Source organism: Equus przewalskii, chromosome 21 (genome assembly GCF_037783145.1).
Source record: "Equus przewalskii isolate Varuska chromosome 21, EquPr2, whole genome shotgun sequence".
Taxonomy (NCBI): Eukaryota; Metazoa; Chordata; class Mammalia; order Perissodactyla; family Equidae; genus Equus; species Equus przewalskii.
Genome location: NC_091851.1, coordinates 26,761,103 through 26,775,857, shown reverse-complemented (window position 1 = coordinate 26,775,857; position 14,755 = coordinate 26,761,103). Strand labels below are relative to the sequence as shown.

Genomic DNA, 14,755 nt, shown 5'->3' with positions numbered 1-14,755 from the left:
TGGACATGGGCTGAGTACCCATCCTACTCATCCTGGGGCTCTGTGATCGTAGACAAGACACTGCCCCTTCGGAGCCCCCGTTTCTCCACCTGTAAAATGGGCACAACACTAGTATAGCATCCCCAGCTTGGGTTGAGGAGCCAAAGAGATATGGATGTAAGCACCTTGCTGATGCCTGGCATTCAGTAGGTGTCAAATGAATGCACTGGCCCTCCCTGGCTCCCTCATCTCCCTAAAATGCCAGTTGAGTGCAAAGAGAGTCAGAACAGGGTTAAAGGGTGGCGTTCAAGACTCCTCACAGCCCTTTTTCCGGCCTCATCTGCCACCTGCCCACCCTGCCCACATCTCGGTCCCAGAAACTTCTATTCCAGTGCTTCTCTGCCTTTCCCTGTGCCTGCAATGCCTTGCCAGCATCCCTACCCGACAAACTCCTATTCATCCACCAAGGCCCAGAGCAATCAGCTGCATACCCCAGCTGCTCACACTCCCTGCCAGTCCATCCATGCCTTCCTTTGCCATTCCCAGTGTCTGGTCTAAGTTGGCCTCTGTCTTCCTGGGCCCTGACAACTGGTGAGAGGAGATGACATCTCAGAGGAGATGACACCATGAGGACCAATGCTGCCCAAGAGAGCTCCCTGGAGGAGGTGCGGCTTCAACGGGGCCTGGAAGGAGAGGTGGCTTTGCAGCTCCGGGAGGAGGAATGAGAATATGTGGCAGGCAAAGAGGTGGATGTATGTTTGGGCAGGGTGTCAGGAGGGCCACAGAGAATGGGCCGCCCTGGACCTTATGTACCGTCTCAGCTGGGAGTCGGTGAGAGCCAGGGGCTGGACAGCAGCCTGGCGATATGTGGTCAGGTGGAAGATGAGCGGGCCTTGCCCTCGAGAACACCTCACACAGGGGTCCCTGGAGACTTGCCCAAGGATATTCATAGCAGCATCGTATGCAATAGTGAAAAGCTGGACACAGCCTCACTGTCCATCATCCAGGGATTGGATAAATAGTGATGAACTCAGACACTGGGAAACTCTCCATGCCACACTCAAAAGAGGTGAATGCAAGCGACACTCATCCATGAGGATAAATCTCAAACACAAACTTGGGGTTCTGTTTGTGAAAATTCAGAATCGTACACTTATGATTGGTGTACTCTTTGTATGAATTTTATAATTCAATACAATTTTTTAAAATAAAAAATATATGCTGTTGGATTAAAAAAAGGAAGTTGCAGATGGAAAACAGTTTGATGCTGGGTATCTAAGTTTTGAAAACCTGAAACACAATTCTATATAGTGTTTAAGGACACCTACTTATGTAACATAAGTGTAAAAACACGCATGGCAGTGATAAGGAGCAAATGCAAGCCAGTAGTGACCCTGAGGGAGAGCGGGAAGGGAATTAACAAGGGCTTCAAATACACTTGGAATGGTTTATTTCTTAAGCTGGGTGGTGTGTACATAGGTGTTTGTTATGCTGTTCTCTAAACTTCTATTGTGAATATGAAATATTCATAATGTAACTAGACTTTTCTTTTTTAGAAAGTTGATGGGGCCTGAGAAGGCAATGGGGAGCCATTGATGGTTCTTGAGTAGAGTTGTGACATGGTCAGTGAACTGGAAGGAGCAAGACTAGGAAAGGAAGGTCGAGGGAAGCTGGTGTGACAGTCCAGGGGAGACGTGCAAAGGCCTGAGCTGGGGACAGGGACAGAGTTATGGGAAGGAGGGGAAGAATTGGAGAGATTTAGACAAATAACAACTGGCACGCTTAGGCAATGGTCACAGACCTAATTGCCCACAGGGCCTGGGCAGGTCATTAAGCAGGGCATAAGCACGAAGTCGTGGGGACTGTGACACGCATCCTGGCAGGGGCAGCCCCTACTCTGTGCCAGCTGACTGTTGCCATGCAGGAAAGGAGGCCCAGCGGGGTGACATCTTCTCTTTTTTTTTTCCAAGAGAAATCAGCAAGTCAGAATTTTTTAAATGCAGAATCTCCTGAATTTTAAATTATGGCAATTAAGTTAAAAAAAAAAAAAAAAACTCTGTAGGGGCCAAGCTGTACTGGTTTTCAGTCTCTTCAATGAGGAAGAGGCTCCAGGAGATGAAATAAGGGACAGTGGCACCAAGTTTTCCTGCCTGTGAGGCTGAAGAGGCTCACAACCCAGGCAACAGTCAGAGAGGGCTTCCTGGAAGAAAGGACACTGGACAGTGAAGGGAGGAGGTGTTTCAGCCTGAGAGAACAGCAAATGTAAAAGCAGGGGCGGTGTTGAGTGAGCCCCAAAGAAAAATAAGCAAAAAATACCAACAGAGTGTTTCACTGAAGGGGAATATACGGCCAGTAAACACACGAGGAGGTGCCTGACCTCTTTAGTCGTCAGGGAAATGTAAATCAAAACTATGAAGAGATGCCACGCCACACCCATGTGACTGTCAAAAACAAGAAAGTCTGACAATACTAAGTGTCAGTAAAGATGTAATGAATGCATCTCTTCCATTCCACTGTGGGGGGGCGGGGGTGCACTGGCACACCCCTGTGACCCAGCAAATCCGCTCCTGGATACGTGTGCCCAAGAGAATCCCATGCAGATGTAGGCTCGGCCAGTGCCTCTCAAGGAGGCTCCACCAGGGATCTTATTAAAAGGCAGATTCTGATTCTGCAAGTCCAGGGCAGGCCCTGAGATTCTGCACTTCCAACAAATTTCCAGGTGATGCCAAGACCATTGATCCCCGGGCCACATTTTGCAAAGCATTAGGAGAAACGCACAAGAATATCCACAGCAGCACTGTTTGTAACAGCAGAAAAACTGAAAACAGTCCAATTATCAGTTGACAGGAGAATGAACAAATAAATAAATTGCGGTATAGTCACGTGCAGCCCTCAAAACCAAAGAATCACAGCTACACACAGCAACGCGGATGAGTTCTCACCCATACGGCATTAAGCTAAAAAAGGCAAAACTGTGTACAGCATCCCTTTGAAAATAAAAGTAACAAATAAGTAAAAGCAAATAAGAAGTTGTTTAGGCGTTCATACATTTAAATGTGTTACATGTGTGAACGTTTAGGCATTCGTACATGTTTAGGGAAGGACAAACAAACTTCAGAATATCAGTGATCACGAGCAGAGACCTCGGTGACGGGAGGGAGTGGAGCGCAGAGGTGGATGTCAGATTTTTGTTCTGTTCTAGTTCTCAGGGTGTGGTTTACAGGCACATACATTATATCATATTATGTTGTGTTTTAGACTGTATTGTATCATATACATAGGGCTATGCATGGACCAATGCTGAGATCACGTCATGAAGCAAGGATGCTCTTCACTCAATTGTGTGTCCCTGAAGTCAGTATTTTAAAAGAGAGAGAGAGAGAAACTCACAGAGACTCAAAGAGACATGGAGAGACCGAGAGAGACAGCGAGAGTTGAGGACAGGTAGGGTCCCTTTGGGAAAGGGTGGTCAAACTCAAGCACAGCCTGGGGTGATCAGGGCTCTAGGGGAGCAGAAGTTGGACTATGGGATGTTTACCTGACCCAGCCCAGGAGCCAGGAGGGAGCCGATGTGGTGGGGAAAAGGCTGTGGCACCCTGGGCGTCAGATTCTCTCCCAACAGCTGCTGTCAGCCCACCGGCTCACACCGTGGGGCCACAGCTGGGCCTTGGGAAGAGCCCTGGAAGAGGAAGAATGACTGAAATCAGAAAATTTCCTAGTGGAGAGAGTCCACTTGGCAGCAGGTAACCTCCAGCCCTGGGGAGTGACCAGCCCTGGTAATGACTAGGTCTGGGGAATGACCACATCTAGCTAATAATGAAATTGGGCTTGTGTCCAAACCAGACAATGTCCAGATCTGCCAAGACAGGGTCTGGGGATGCCTGGCCCAGCACCACTCTCCAGTGGATCAGGCATCTGGTCAGGCTGGGGCAGCCCCTGGGGGAGAGGGAGAGGGAGGAGCCACCCAGGGCCAGCAGCCAGGAAGGGTTGGCCTCCCTCTCCTCTCCCCACCCCACTCTTCTGAACTTTCTCTCTCCTAAACAGCCCGTGGGTCTGACCCCTCTTTCCCATCGCTCGGCCTCAGCCTCTCCTGACTGGACCACTACTCCAGCCTCCTCTCAGGGCTCCTGCTCCAGTCTCCCCTTTTCTAATCCATCCTCCATACCAACCCCAGAGAGGTCTGTCTGTGGCACGGATGTGTGTCCCTCCCCTGCTTACAGCCCTGTATTGGCTCCCTAGCGTCAGTGGAGAAAGTTTGAACTCCTTAGCCTGGTATTGAAAGCCCTTCACCATTTGGCCTTTGCGCCCTCTCCTGGGTCACCTCTGGTCGAATCGCGGGACTCAGGTGCAGTCTCTCCTGGGGACCAGCCATCTCACGCCTCAGCCTGTGCGGGTCCTTCTACCCGGAACGCCTCTTCTCCCATTAAATATCCACCTTTCAACTCAAACGTCACCTACTCTGGGGAAACTTTCCCTGACTTCTACGCCCCACTCTCCAAGCCCAGTTTGTTACCTCCAAATACTTAATTTTTTCCCCTTGGTATTACCAAGAACTTATTTATTTATCTATTCTTCAGCTTCACTAAGGTGTAATCCACAAATAAAAATTGTATACATTTAAGATGTGCAACCTGATGTTTTGATATGCACAGACATTGTGAAATGATCACGACAATCAAGCTTATTAACATATCCATCACCTCACATAGTCACCTTTTTTTCTTGTGGTGAGAACATTTAAGATTTACTCTCTGGGCAAATTTCAAGTATGCAATATGGTGTTGTGAACTATAGACTCGCCAAATGCTTTATGATGACAGAGACACTCTATGCCTGAAACACCGTAGCGAACGCTCCCGCGCCCACCTTGGTTCCCGCCGCAGCTGTTGGACAGCTCCCAGACGCTGTCCGCGCAGGCGCCCATCGGGGCTCTCCACTTTTCCGGCCGAGGCGGTGTTTTCAGAAGTGACAAGAGCTTGCTCCGCCAAGCACAGGACAGCTCGGGAGTGCAGGGGAGTTAACGCCCTCGGGAGCAACCTTCTTCCTTCGGGGAGACAGTTCTGAGGTGTGTTCTGTGCTCTTCAGAAGGTCCCCAGCAGGATGGAGTTCCGGTGGTCGCTCGCTAGTGCGCGTTTTATGGACTTTCCTCCCCTGTCTCAATCTCCACCCTCTCTCCCCGCTGCTTCCTAGGATCACATCCCAGGTAAACTAGCTGCACTCAAGGCCTCTCTCAGCGACTGCTTTTAGGAGAACCCAAACTAAGCCACGTCCATTTGCTCTCACCTCCCTCAGAAGACTGGAAATAGCTCCTTGAGGCTCAGGGCCACTTTCATTCACCTTGAATTGTGGTGTCCGACAGTCTGGGTCCACATCCTGACTGTGCTGCTTGCATCTGTGTGACGTTGGCCAGGTCACTTCCTTGTTCCCAGAGACTCAGCCAAAACAAGTAGGCGGTTCCCACACTGTTAATGAAATATATCCCGGGGCAAAGGAGGGAGCTGTGTAGGATTTCTCCCCTTCCTTCTCCTTTCCTGCATTTTTCAAAATTTCCGAGTGTTCATGTATTCCTTTGCTTTGTTTTCACAGCATGGAAGGAGCGTGGGCTCTGGAGCGAGCAGGCCTAGATTTAAATATTAGCTCTGTCACATACTGGCTGTGACTGGGAAAGTCACCCAACCTCACTGGGCCTCAGTGTCCATGTGTGGGAAATGGACACAAGCTTGAACGCCTACTTTGCAGGGTGGTTGTGAATTCTCTGGTGGAAGCTCTTTGTAAACCATGAAGTGAATTGTAAGCTTGAGTTGTTGTCATCCCTGGGGCTGGCATCAGGCCTGGCATGGAGGAGGTGCCTGGGAAATGTTTGGAGAACAAAATGAGTGAAGCTAGTAGTGGAAACGCCAGGGTTTGTCTCATTCATTCATTCGTTCATTCATTCACTCATTGTTCGCTGACACCCACTTGGGCCAAGCCCTGTGCTGGGCACTAGGGGTTCAGAGTTACGGGATGAACATCTGTGGCCTCAAGAGGCTTGCCATCTTTGAGGGAGGCCCAAGAAAACCCGCCATTCCCCAGAGGCCCTGACAGGGTTTCGGGGGAGTAGAGGAAGGCTTCCAGGAAGAGGTGATTCACGAGCTGTGCAGGACTTAGCCTGATGAGCAAGGGAGGACAAAGAGGACATGCCAGCATGAAGATCAGCGTGCACAAAGACCTGGAGGCCAGAATGGGCCCGTGCAAGCCACTATGGATGGCTCGTTGGAGCTGAAGCCTCAAGAGTTCACAGGTGAGGCCAGAAAGGTCAGCAGGAGCTGGACCATGATGACCTTGAGGTCCTCCGAGGACTCAGGATTTTGAACCGAAGGTGATGGAAATCTGTGGAAAATGAGGACAAGCCTGGGAAAGAAGCTTTGACTTTCTCTGTGAACCAGGGCCACTCATTTTTCCTCTTAGAACCTTGGTTTCCTCATCTGTATAATGGTGGCAAAGTGTCAAGACAGGATGTTCTGAGGAGGACTTGAAAGGAGATATGTTCATTGCCTGGTGGAGGAGGGGGCTCCATGGACGTGAACTGAATGAATGAGTGAGTGAGTCAGTGGATGAACGACCTTCTGCCAGGCTCAGGAGCACCCTGGTACCTTGGCTCACACTCTTCTAAGCCTGGAACTCAGCCCCCTCCCCCTAATCCTACCTTCTCTCTGCCCCGCCCCTTGCAGTAGGGCCTCCTACTCGCCCACAGGCCAACGGGCTGGAGGACTGGACTTTTGTAGGGTCAAGTGGGTCAAATGCACAGATAGCTCCAGTGCTTGTCCCTGCTCTGTGAGGCCAGAAATGTTTTTTCTCTGTCCCTCAATATGGATTTGCCTCCAGGCCCTGCCCTGGTGCTTTCCGGGATGGGGAGGCACTGGGGTTCCATTGCCTCCTTGAAGGGCCAGAGCTGCCTGCCTCTGCCTCCCAGATGCCCGAGTCACCATCTGCTCCTACTGGAGCCCTCAGCTCTTTTCTTAGAATAGTTCCTCCTGTTTCCTTGGAGACATCTCTCACATGGGAGAAAGGAAGGGAGGAAGAGAGGGAGGGAGGAGGACAGGTTGGGTCTCATTTCCTGAGTACCTACTATGTGTCACACTTAACCCTCATCACACCACTTTGACCTGAGGATCCCCCCCAACCCCTTTGCAGATGAGGAACTGAGACTTGGAGACCTGCGATCGAGTGCCCCAGATCTCAGAGAAAGTTGGAGCAGAGTCAGGATTTGAACCTTGGTCTGTAGGACTCAAAAGCTAAAGCCTGAGTGACATGTGGGGGATGTGCATTTGGGGCACTGCCCATCCCCCCAAGCTGCCCTCCCTTACTTGATCAATTCAGAAAACACTTGGCACCTGTTGTATGTCAGCCCTGGGCCAGGCACAGGGTAGGGGGAGTGTCTCATGTAGGAATAGGACAAAGTCTTCTCCCTTGAAGTAGAGTGTGGGGGGAGTGGGAGGGGCAGGACAGATAAAAAGCAACCACTCCCCCATTTCTTCCTGTGCATACACCAAAGGCTTCAGAGCGGCCAGTTCAGCTGATCCTCCCAATACCCCAGCTGGTAGAATTTATGTGCCCTATTTTTCAGAGAGAAAACTTAGGCCCAAAGAAGTAAATTCACTTACCCAAGGACACACAGGGAGCAAGTGGTGGAACCAGGATAAAGTCCCAGATTGTGCTCAAATCACAGAAAACAACTTGCTGAAATTGCCCCAGAGACCTGCACCAAGTGCTGCTGTGGGGTGGGAGGGGGAGGTGGCTGGGAGTCCAAGGACCCTCGAGTGGAGGGAGAGAAATGAAAGGATGTGCACAGACGGGCCCATCCCCTTTCTGGTCTCAGCCCTCTCAAGCCAGCTCTGAGGCAGACATCACCAGGGTATCTGACACCACCGGCCCAAGCAGACAGCCAGTCAGATGCCAGCTGCCTCAGTGTCCAGTGAATCCCACTCAGGGCATCTCATAGACATGCCTCATCCAGTGGACACCTAGTCAACTCTAAGCTTCGTGTCCTCTGGCTGACCCCATCAAAGCAGCCCATCTGGCTGACCGCACGAGTCCAAATCTTGGGTTTAGAGGCAACTCTCACCTCTGATGGCTAAGCTTAGGAGACGAGAGGCTATCTCCAAAGATTTCTGGCAGAAGTGGGATCGCCATCATATCAAAATGCCAGTGTGCTGTGCACACTAGGTTACACCCTGCCTTTCATTCTCCCACTCGCCAGTGTGGGTTTTAACACAGGGGCTGTGGCAACCTCGCAGCAGGCAGGGAAAGAAGGGAGGAGCTCCACGTAGAGGGATTGGCGTGAACAAAAGGAAGGAGACATGAGATTCAGGTAGAAGCACACAGCCGAGTGTAGGTGTGTGGGGAGAGCTGAGGCCAGAGCAGGGGTTTGATCAAGAAAAGCCTTGAGTGCTAGGTAAACAGCTCAGCCTCCATTTGGGAGGCAAAGGGGTGCTATCATGGGTTTAGAGCACAGGCAAGATGTGATCCAACGTTGTTTAATGGTGGCCAATGTTGAGAGAGTGTGAGACGGGAGGCAGGGAGGCCAATGAGGAGGCTGCTGCACCTGTCCAGGAGAGAGAAATATTTACTGAGAACCTGGACCAGGCTGGAGCTGCAGAAATGGAAAGGAAGAGGATAGTTGGGAGAGAAGTCAAAGAGGCAGAATCAAGCGTTGTTGCTGATGGATCCTGATGTGAAGTGAGGGAAGGGGAAGAGGCAAATGAGGCTCAGGTTTCTGGTAGGGCTGCCCTTGAGATGGGAGGTCTGGGCAAACGGCAAAGGGGAGGAAGGCCCACCTGGGGACTTGAGTCATCTGAGCTATCTATGGGACACATGGGGCTGCTCCTTCTGTGGGCTCCCTGTTTCAGAGTCTACAAAGAATTCTCAATCCACAGACTCCCTGGAACCTCTCGACAACCCTGTGTGGTCAACACCATTTTTCTCAGAGAGAAAACTCAAGGCTCGGAGAGTGGCAATGATTGATCCAAAGGTTCCCTGAATGGGTGATGGAGCCAGGTATTCTGCCTTCAAGACCAAGGCTTTTCTCCTGTACCCAAGGAGCCTCCCAGCCATCCCGATGCTTGTAAAAGGATTTCCAGGAAAATGGGCAATTGGGGAGAGCCTGGGGCTGGAGACAGGCACAGAGTGGACAAGGTCATTCATAGAGAGGGCATCGAGAGAGACAAGAAAATCACCTGGGCAGAACCTCTAGAATCAGCAACCTTCAAGAATTGATCAGAAGAGCCTAAAAGGATGGGAGCAGAGAAGCGGAAGGAAAACCAAGAGAGTGCTGTGGGACACAGCTCAGGAAGACCACGCTTCGAGGAGAAAGTGGCCAAAAGTGTTATAACATGAAGACTGTTTTTCCTTCCCTGCCCACACCTGGGGCCTAGGGCAAGGCTCTGGAGACAATGAGTGTGCTTCAAAACTGTAGAGTGTTGGGCACAGGCCAAGGGTAATTCTTCTGGTCCTGGCTCTGCCACTACCTCTCCAAGTGACCTTGGACAAATCTCTTTCCCTCTCTAGCCCCCTGTTTCTCCCTCTGTCCAATAAGAGGACTCCAGCTTCTGGAAGCATTCCTTTATTCATTCAATTAATTCGAGAAATATTTACTGAGAACCTGCTGTGTGCCAGACACTGTCCTAAAATTTGGAAGCCTTCAGTAAACAAAACAGATAAAGATCTGGCCTTCCTAGAGCTTACATCTAGCAAAGGAAACTGATCAATAAGCAAGAAAACATAATTAAAAAGCAAATGATACAGTTTATTAGGTGGATATAAGTTCTACGAAAAAAAGAAGAAAAAGGTAGATCAGGGTAAGAGGAGCAGAGAGTGTAAGAGTTGGTGCGGATTATTAATTTTAAACAGGGTGGTCAGGTAGCACTCGCTGAGAAGGTAATATTTGAGGAAAAGAGTGGAGACACGACATCTCTGCAGATATCGGGGTGACAGCATTCCAGATGGAGGGAACAACCAAGGCAAAGGCCCTAAGGTGAGAGATACTAAAGTCTTCCCACTACAGAACAACTAAAAATGCTAGATTTTAAAAAAATTATATGGAAATGGATAAGTCTTAAAGAAAGCAGAGAAATCCTCTCATGCCAGAAACAAAGCAGGAACATGAGAACAAGGAGATAAACCCACACCGAAACTGTGAGATGCCATGCCGCTCAGGTGACACAAAGCCTGTGGCCCGTGTAGGGCAGAGAGCCAAATGAGTCAGGGATCATCCTGCATAAATTATGGGCTCAGGAAGGGCAACACCACCGAAGAAAGGGTGAATTTTTTAAAAAAAATCCTGCCTCACAGAGGCAGGCAGCAGAGAAAATTGTCTGTCTTTGCCTAGGGTCTGAGTGAGATGAAAGAAAAATCTCCCCTGAGAAGATGTGGGCATTGACTGGCCCTCATATGGGTTTTAGGTCTGAATTTTAAGTATTGATGAGGTGCCAGAAAAATTCAAGCTGAGAATTTCAGTTTGAAGTGGACCCCAAAATTAACAAAGGCAAAAGTTGGTTCTTTGAAAAAAGATCAAGATGAGAAAGAGAGAGAAGCACAAATTAGAGAACACAAGTATTCAATATCAGGAATGAGGAAGGGACATCACTACAGATGGCACAGACATTTCAAAGTTAGTAAGAGAATATTTTAAACACTTTTATGCCAAAAATTGGATAATTTCATTAAAATTGACAAATTCCTTGCAAACATTACTTATCAAAACAGACACAAGAAGAAATATAAGTTTTGAATAGTCCTATATCTCTTAAAGAAATTGAACATGTAACTTAAAACCTTCCCTTAAAGAAAACTCTAAGCCCAGATGATCTCCCTGGCGAATTCTTCCAAACATTCAGAGAATAAAAAACATAAATCCGATGATCCTACAAATTCTTCTAGAGAATAGAAAAGGAGGGAATATTTCTTGACTTGCTTTATGATTTCAGACTAAACTTCTTACCAAATTCTGAGAAGAACATTGCAAGAAAGGAAAATTATAAGCCAATAAATCTGTGAATGTAGATGCAAAAGTACTAAACAAAATATTGACATAACAAATCTAGTGATATATAAAGAGCATTAAACATCATGATCAAATGTGATTTATTCCATGAATGCAAAGTTGGTTTGACATTCAAAAACGTATCAGTATAATTCATTGCTTTAACAGATTTTTCTTAATGATCATCTCAAAAGATGTGGGGGGCTGGCCCGGTGGCCGAGTGGTTAAGTTCCCGTACTCCGCTGCAGGCGGCCCAGTGTTTTGTTGGTTCGAATCCTGGGCGTGGACGTGGCACTGCTGGTCAAACCACGCTGAGGCTCCATCCCACATGCCACAACTAGAAGGACCCACAACGAAGAATATACAACTATGTACCGGGGGGCTTTGGGGAAAAAAAATAAAATCTTACAAAAAAAGATGTGGAAAAGGCTCTGGCTCGGTGGCGCGGCAGTTAAGTGTGCATGTTCTGCTTCAGCGGCCCACAGTTGGCCGGTTCGGATCCCGGGTGAGGACATGGCACCGCTTGGCATGACATGCTGTGGTAGGTGTCCCACATATAAAGTAGAGGAAGGTGGGCATGGATGTTAGCTGAGGGCCAGTCTTCCTCAGCGAAAAGAGGAGGATTGGTAGCAGTTAGCTCAGGGCTAATCTTCCTCAAAAAAAAAAAAAAAAAAAGATGTGGAAAATATATGTGATAAAATTCAACACCCATTCACAATAAAAACTCTTGGCAAACTGAGAATAGAGGCATCTTGATTAATCTTATAAAGGGCATCTACAACACTCTACAGCTAAAAATCATACTTACTGGTGAAAATGTGAATGCTTCTCATTTTAGATTGACTGTCCATTATCACTATTGTTATTCAACATCCCTGGCTAGCCAGTGTAATAAAGCAGGGAAAAAATTGGAACAGAAGAAGTAAAAATGTCATTGTTCACAGATGATATATTGTGCATGTGGAAAATCCAAAAGAATCTACAAACTGTTAGAACTGATAAGTGAATTTAGCAAGGTATCTGTATACAAAGTCAATATTCAAAAATTAATTGTATTTACATATATGAACAACAAACAATTAAAAATAAAATTTAAATAAACAATACCATTTACAATAGCACCAAAACCCATCAAATACCAAGGAATAACTCTAAGGAAAGACGTGTGCAAGATTTCTACACTGAAAATTACAAAGCTTTGCAGAGAGAAATTAAGACCTTAACAAATGGAGAGGTATACTACATTCATGGATTGGAAGAATCACTATTTGAGAGATGTCAGTTCTCCCCACATGGATCTGTAGAGCCGAATCCCAGTCAAAATCCTCTCAAGGTTTTGATAAGCTCATTCTAAAATTTATATAAAAATTCAAAAGCCTGTCAATTGTAGAGACTATATTGAAGAAGAAGACTAAAGCTGTAGACCAACGTTTCTAGATTCCAGGATACATTGAAAACTATAGTTTGGAGGACTAGTATCTAGAACACATAAAGAACTCTCAAAACTCAACAGTAAAAAAAAAAAAAATCCCACTGGAAAATGGACAGAAGACATGAATAGACATTTTACCAAAGAAGCCATGCAGATCACAAATAAGCACATGCAAAGATGGTCAACATCATTTGCCATTAGGGAAATGCAAATTAAAACCACAATGAGATATGACTAGACACTTATCAGAATGGCTATAGTGACAACACCAAATGCTGGCAAGGATGCAGAGAAACTGGAGGACTCATACATTGCTGATGGAAATGTAAATAGTATGACTCCTCTGGAAAACAGTTTGAGAGCTGTTTATAAAACTAAACACGAACTCCTGGAACTAATAAGAGATTATAGCAAAATTGCAGGATACAAGGTTAATATACAAAAGTCAATCACTTTCCCATACATCAGCAATTAACAAGTTTGAATTTGAATTTGAAATTAAAAAACACAATATAATTTACATTAGCATCCCCCAAAATGAAATATTTACGTACAAACCAAAAAATATGTACAAGATCTATGAGGGAAACTATAAAACTCTGATGGAATGGACTCAAAGAACTAAATAAATGGAGTGATATTCCATGTTCATGGATAGGAAAACTCAATATTGTCAAGATGTCAGTTCTTCCCAACCTGATCTATACGCTTAATGCAATCCAAATAAAAATCCCAGCAAGTTATTTTGTAGGTATTGACAAACTAATTCTGAAGTTTACATGGAAAGGCAAAAGACCCAGAATAGCCAGCTCAATATTGAAGGAGAAGAACAGAGCCAGAGGACTGACACTACCCAACTTCAAGACTTACTATAAAGCTACAGTGATCAAGACAGTGTGGTATTGGCAAAAGAATAGACAAATAGATTCATGGAACAGAACTGAGAGTCCAGAAATAGACTCACATAAATATAGTCAACTGATCTTTGACAGTGGAGCAAAGGCAATACAATGGAGCAAAAACAGTCTTTTCAACAAATGGTGCTGGAACAACTGGACGTCCACATACAAAAAAAAAGAGAATGAATCTAGACACAGACTTTACACCCCTCACAAAAATTAACTCCAAGTGGATCATAGACCTAAATGTAAAATGAAAAACTATAAAACTCCTAGAAGACAACATAGGAGAAAACCTAGATGACCTTGGGTATGGTGAGGACTTTTTTTTTTTTTGAGGAAGATTAGCCCTGAGCTAACTGCTGCCAATCCTCCTCTTTTTGCTGAGGAAGACTGGCCCTGAGCTAATATCCGTGCCCATCTTCCTCTATGTTATATGTGGGAATCTACCACAGCATGGCTTGCCAAGTGGTGCCATGTCCGCAACCGGGATCTGAACCAGCGAACCCTGGGCTGCTGAAGCAGACTGTGTGCACTCAACCGCTGCACCACCGGGCCAGCCTGAGGACTTTTTAAATATAATACCAAAGGCATGATCTATGAAAGAAATAATTGATAAGCTAGATTTCTTTAAAATAAAAAACTTTTGTTCTGTGAAAGACAATGTCAAGAGAATGAGAAGACAGGCCACTGACTGGGAGAAAATATTTACAAAAGACGTATCTAATAAAGGACTTTCATCCAAAATATAGAAAGAACTCTTAAAATTCAACAACAAGAAAATGAACAACCTAACTAAAAATTGGGCAAAAGACCTGAACAGACACCTCACCAAAGAAGATAAACAGATGGGAAGAAAGCATATGAAAAGATGTCCAACATCATATGTCATTTAGAAGTTGCTAATTAAAACAACAATGAGATACCACTACACACTTACTAGAGTGCCCAAAATCCAAAACATTGAAAACACCAAATGCTGGTGAGGATGTGGAGCAAGAGGAACTCCCACATTGCTAGTGGGGATGCAAAATGGTACAGACACTTTGGAAGACAGTTTCTTACTAAACGTACTCTTACCATAGAATCCAGCAATTGCACTTCTTGGTAATTATTTAAATGAGTTGAAAATGTAGGTCCACACAAAAACGTGCACACTAATGTTTATAGCAGCTTTATTCATAATTGCCAAAACTTGGAAGCAACCCCAATTTCCTTCATTAGGTAAATGGATAAATAAACTGTGGTACATCCGGACCTTGGAATATTATTCTGCGCAAAAAAGAAACAAGTTATCAAGCCATGAAAAGATATGGAGGAAACTTGAATATTACTAAGTTAAAGAGGGCAACCTGAAAGGGCTTCATACTGTATAATTCCAACTATGTGACATTCTGGAAAAGGCAGAACTACGGAGACAGTAAC

At 46.2% G+C, this 14,755-nt stretch overlaps 1 protein-coding gene across 3 annotated transcripts in view; it reads right to left on the bottom strand.

Moving 5' to 3' along the window:
- DLGAP4 (DLG associated protein 4) overlaps positions 1-5,392 on the bottom strand; it is a 202,626-nt gene extending 197,234 nt beyond the window's left edge. Inside the window, exons 1-2 of one of the 3 annotated variants that reach the window (XM_008530234.2) lie at positions 4,846-5,392; positions 3,518-3,658 (exon numbers count right to left, since the gene is read on the bottom strand). The gene's annotated coding sequence lies outside the window, so the exon portion shown is untranslated. The remainder of the gene's footprint in view (positions 1-3,517; positions 3,659-4,845) is intronic. The other 2 variants (XM_070588274.1, XM_070588272.1) reach the window with 2 other exon arrangements.
- Between the last annotated feature and the right edge of the window lie 9,363 nt (positions 5,393-14,755).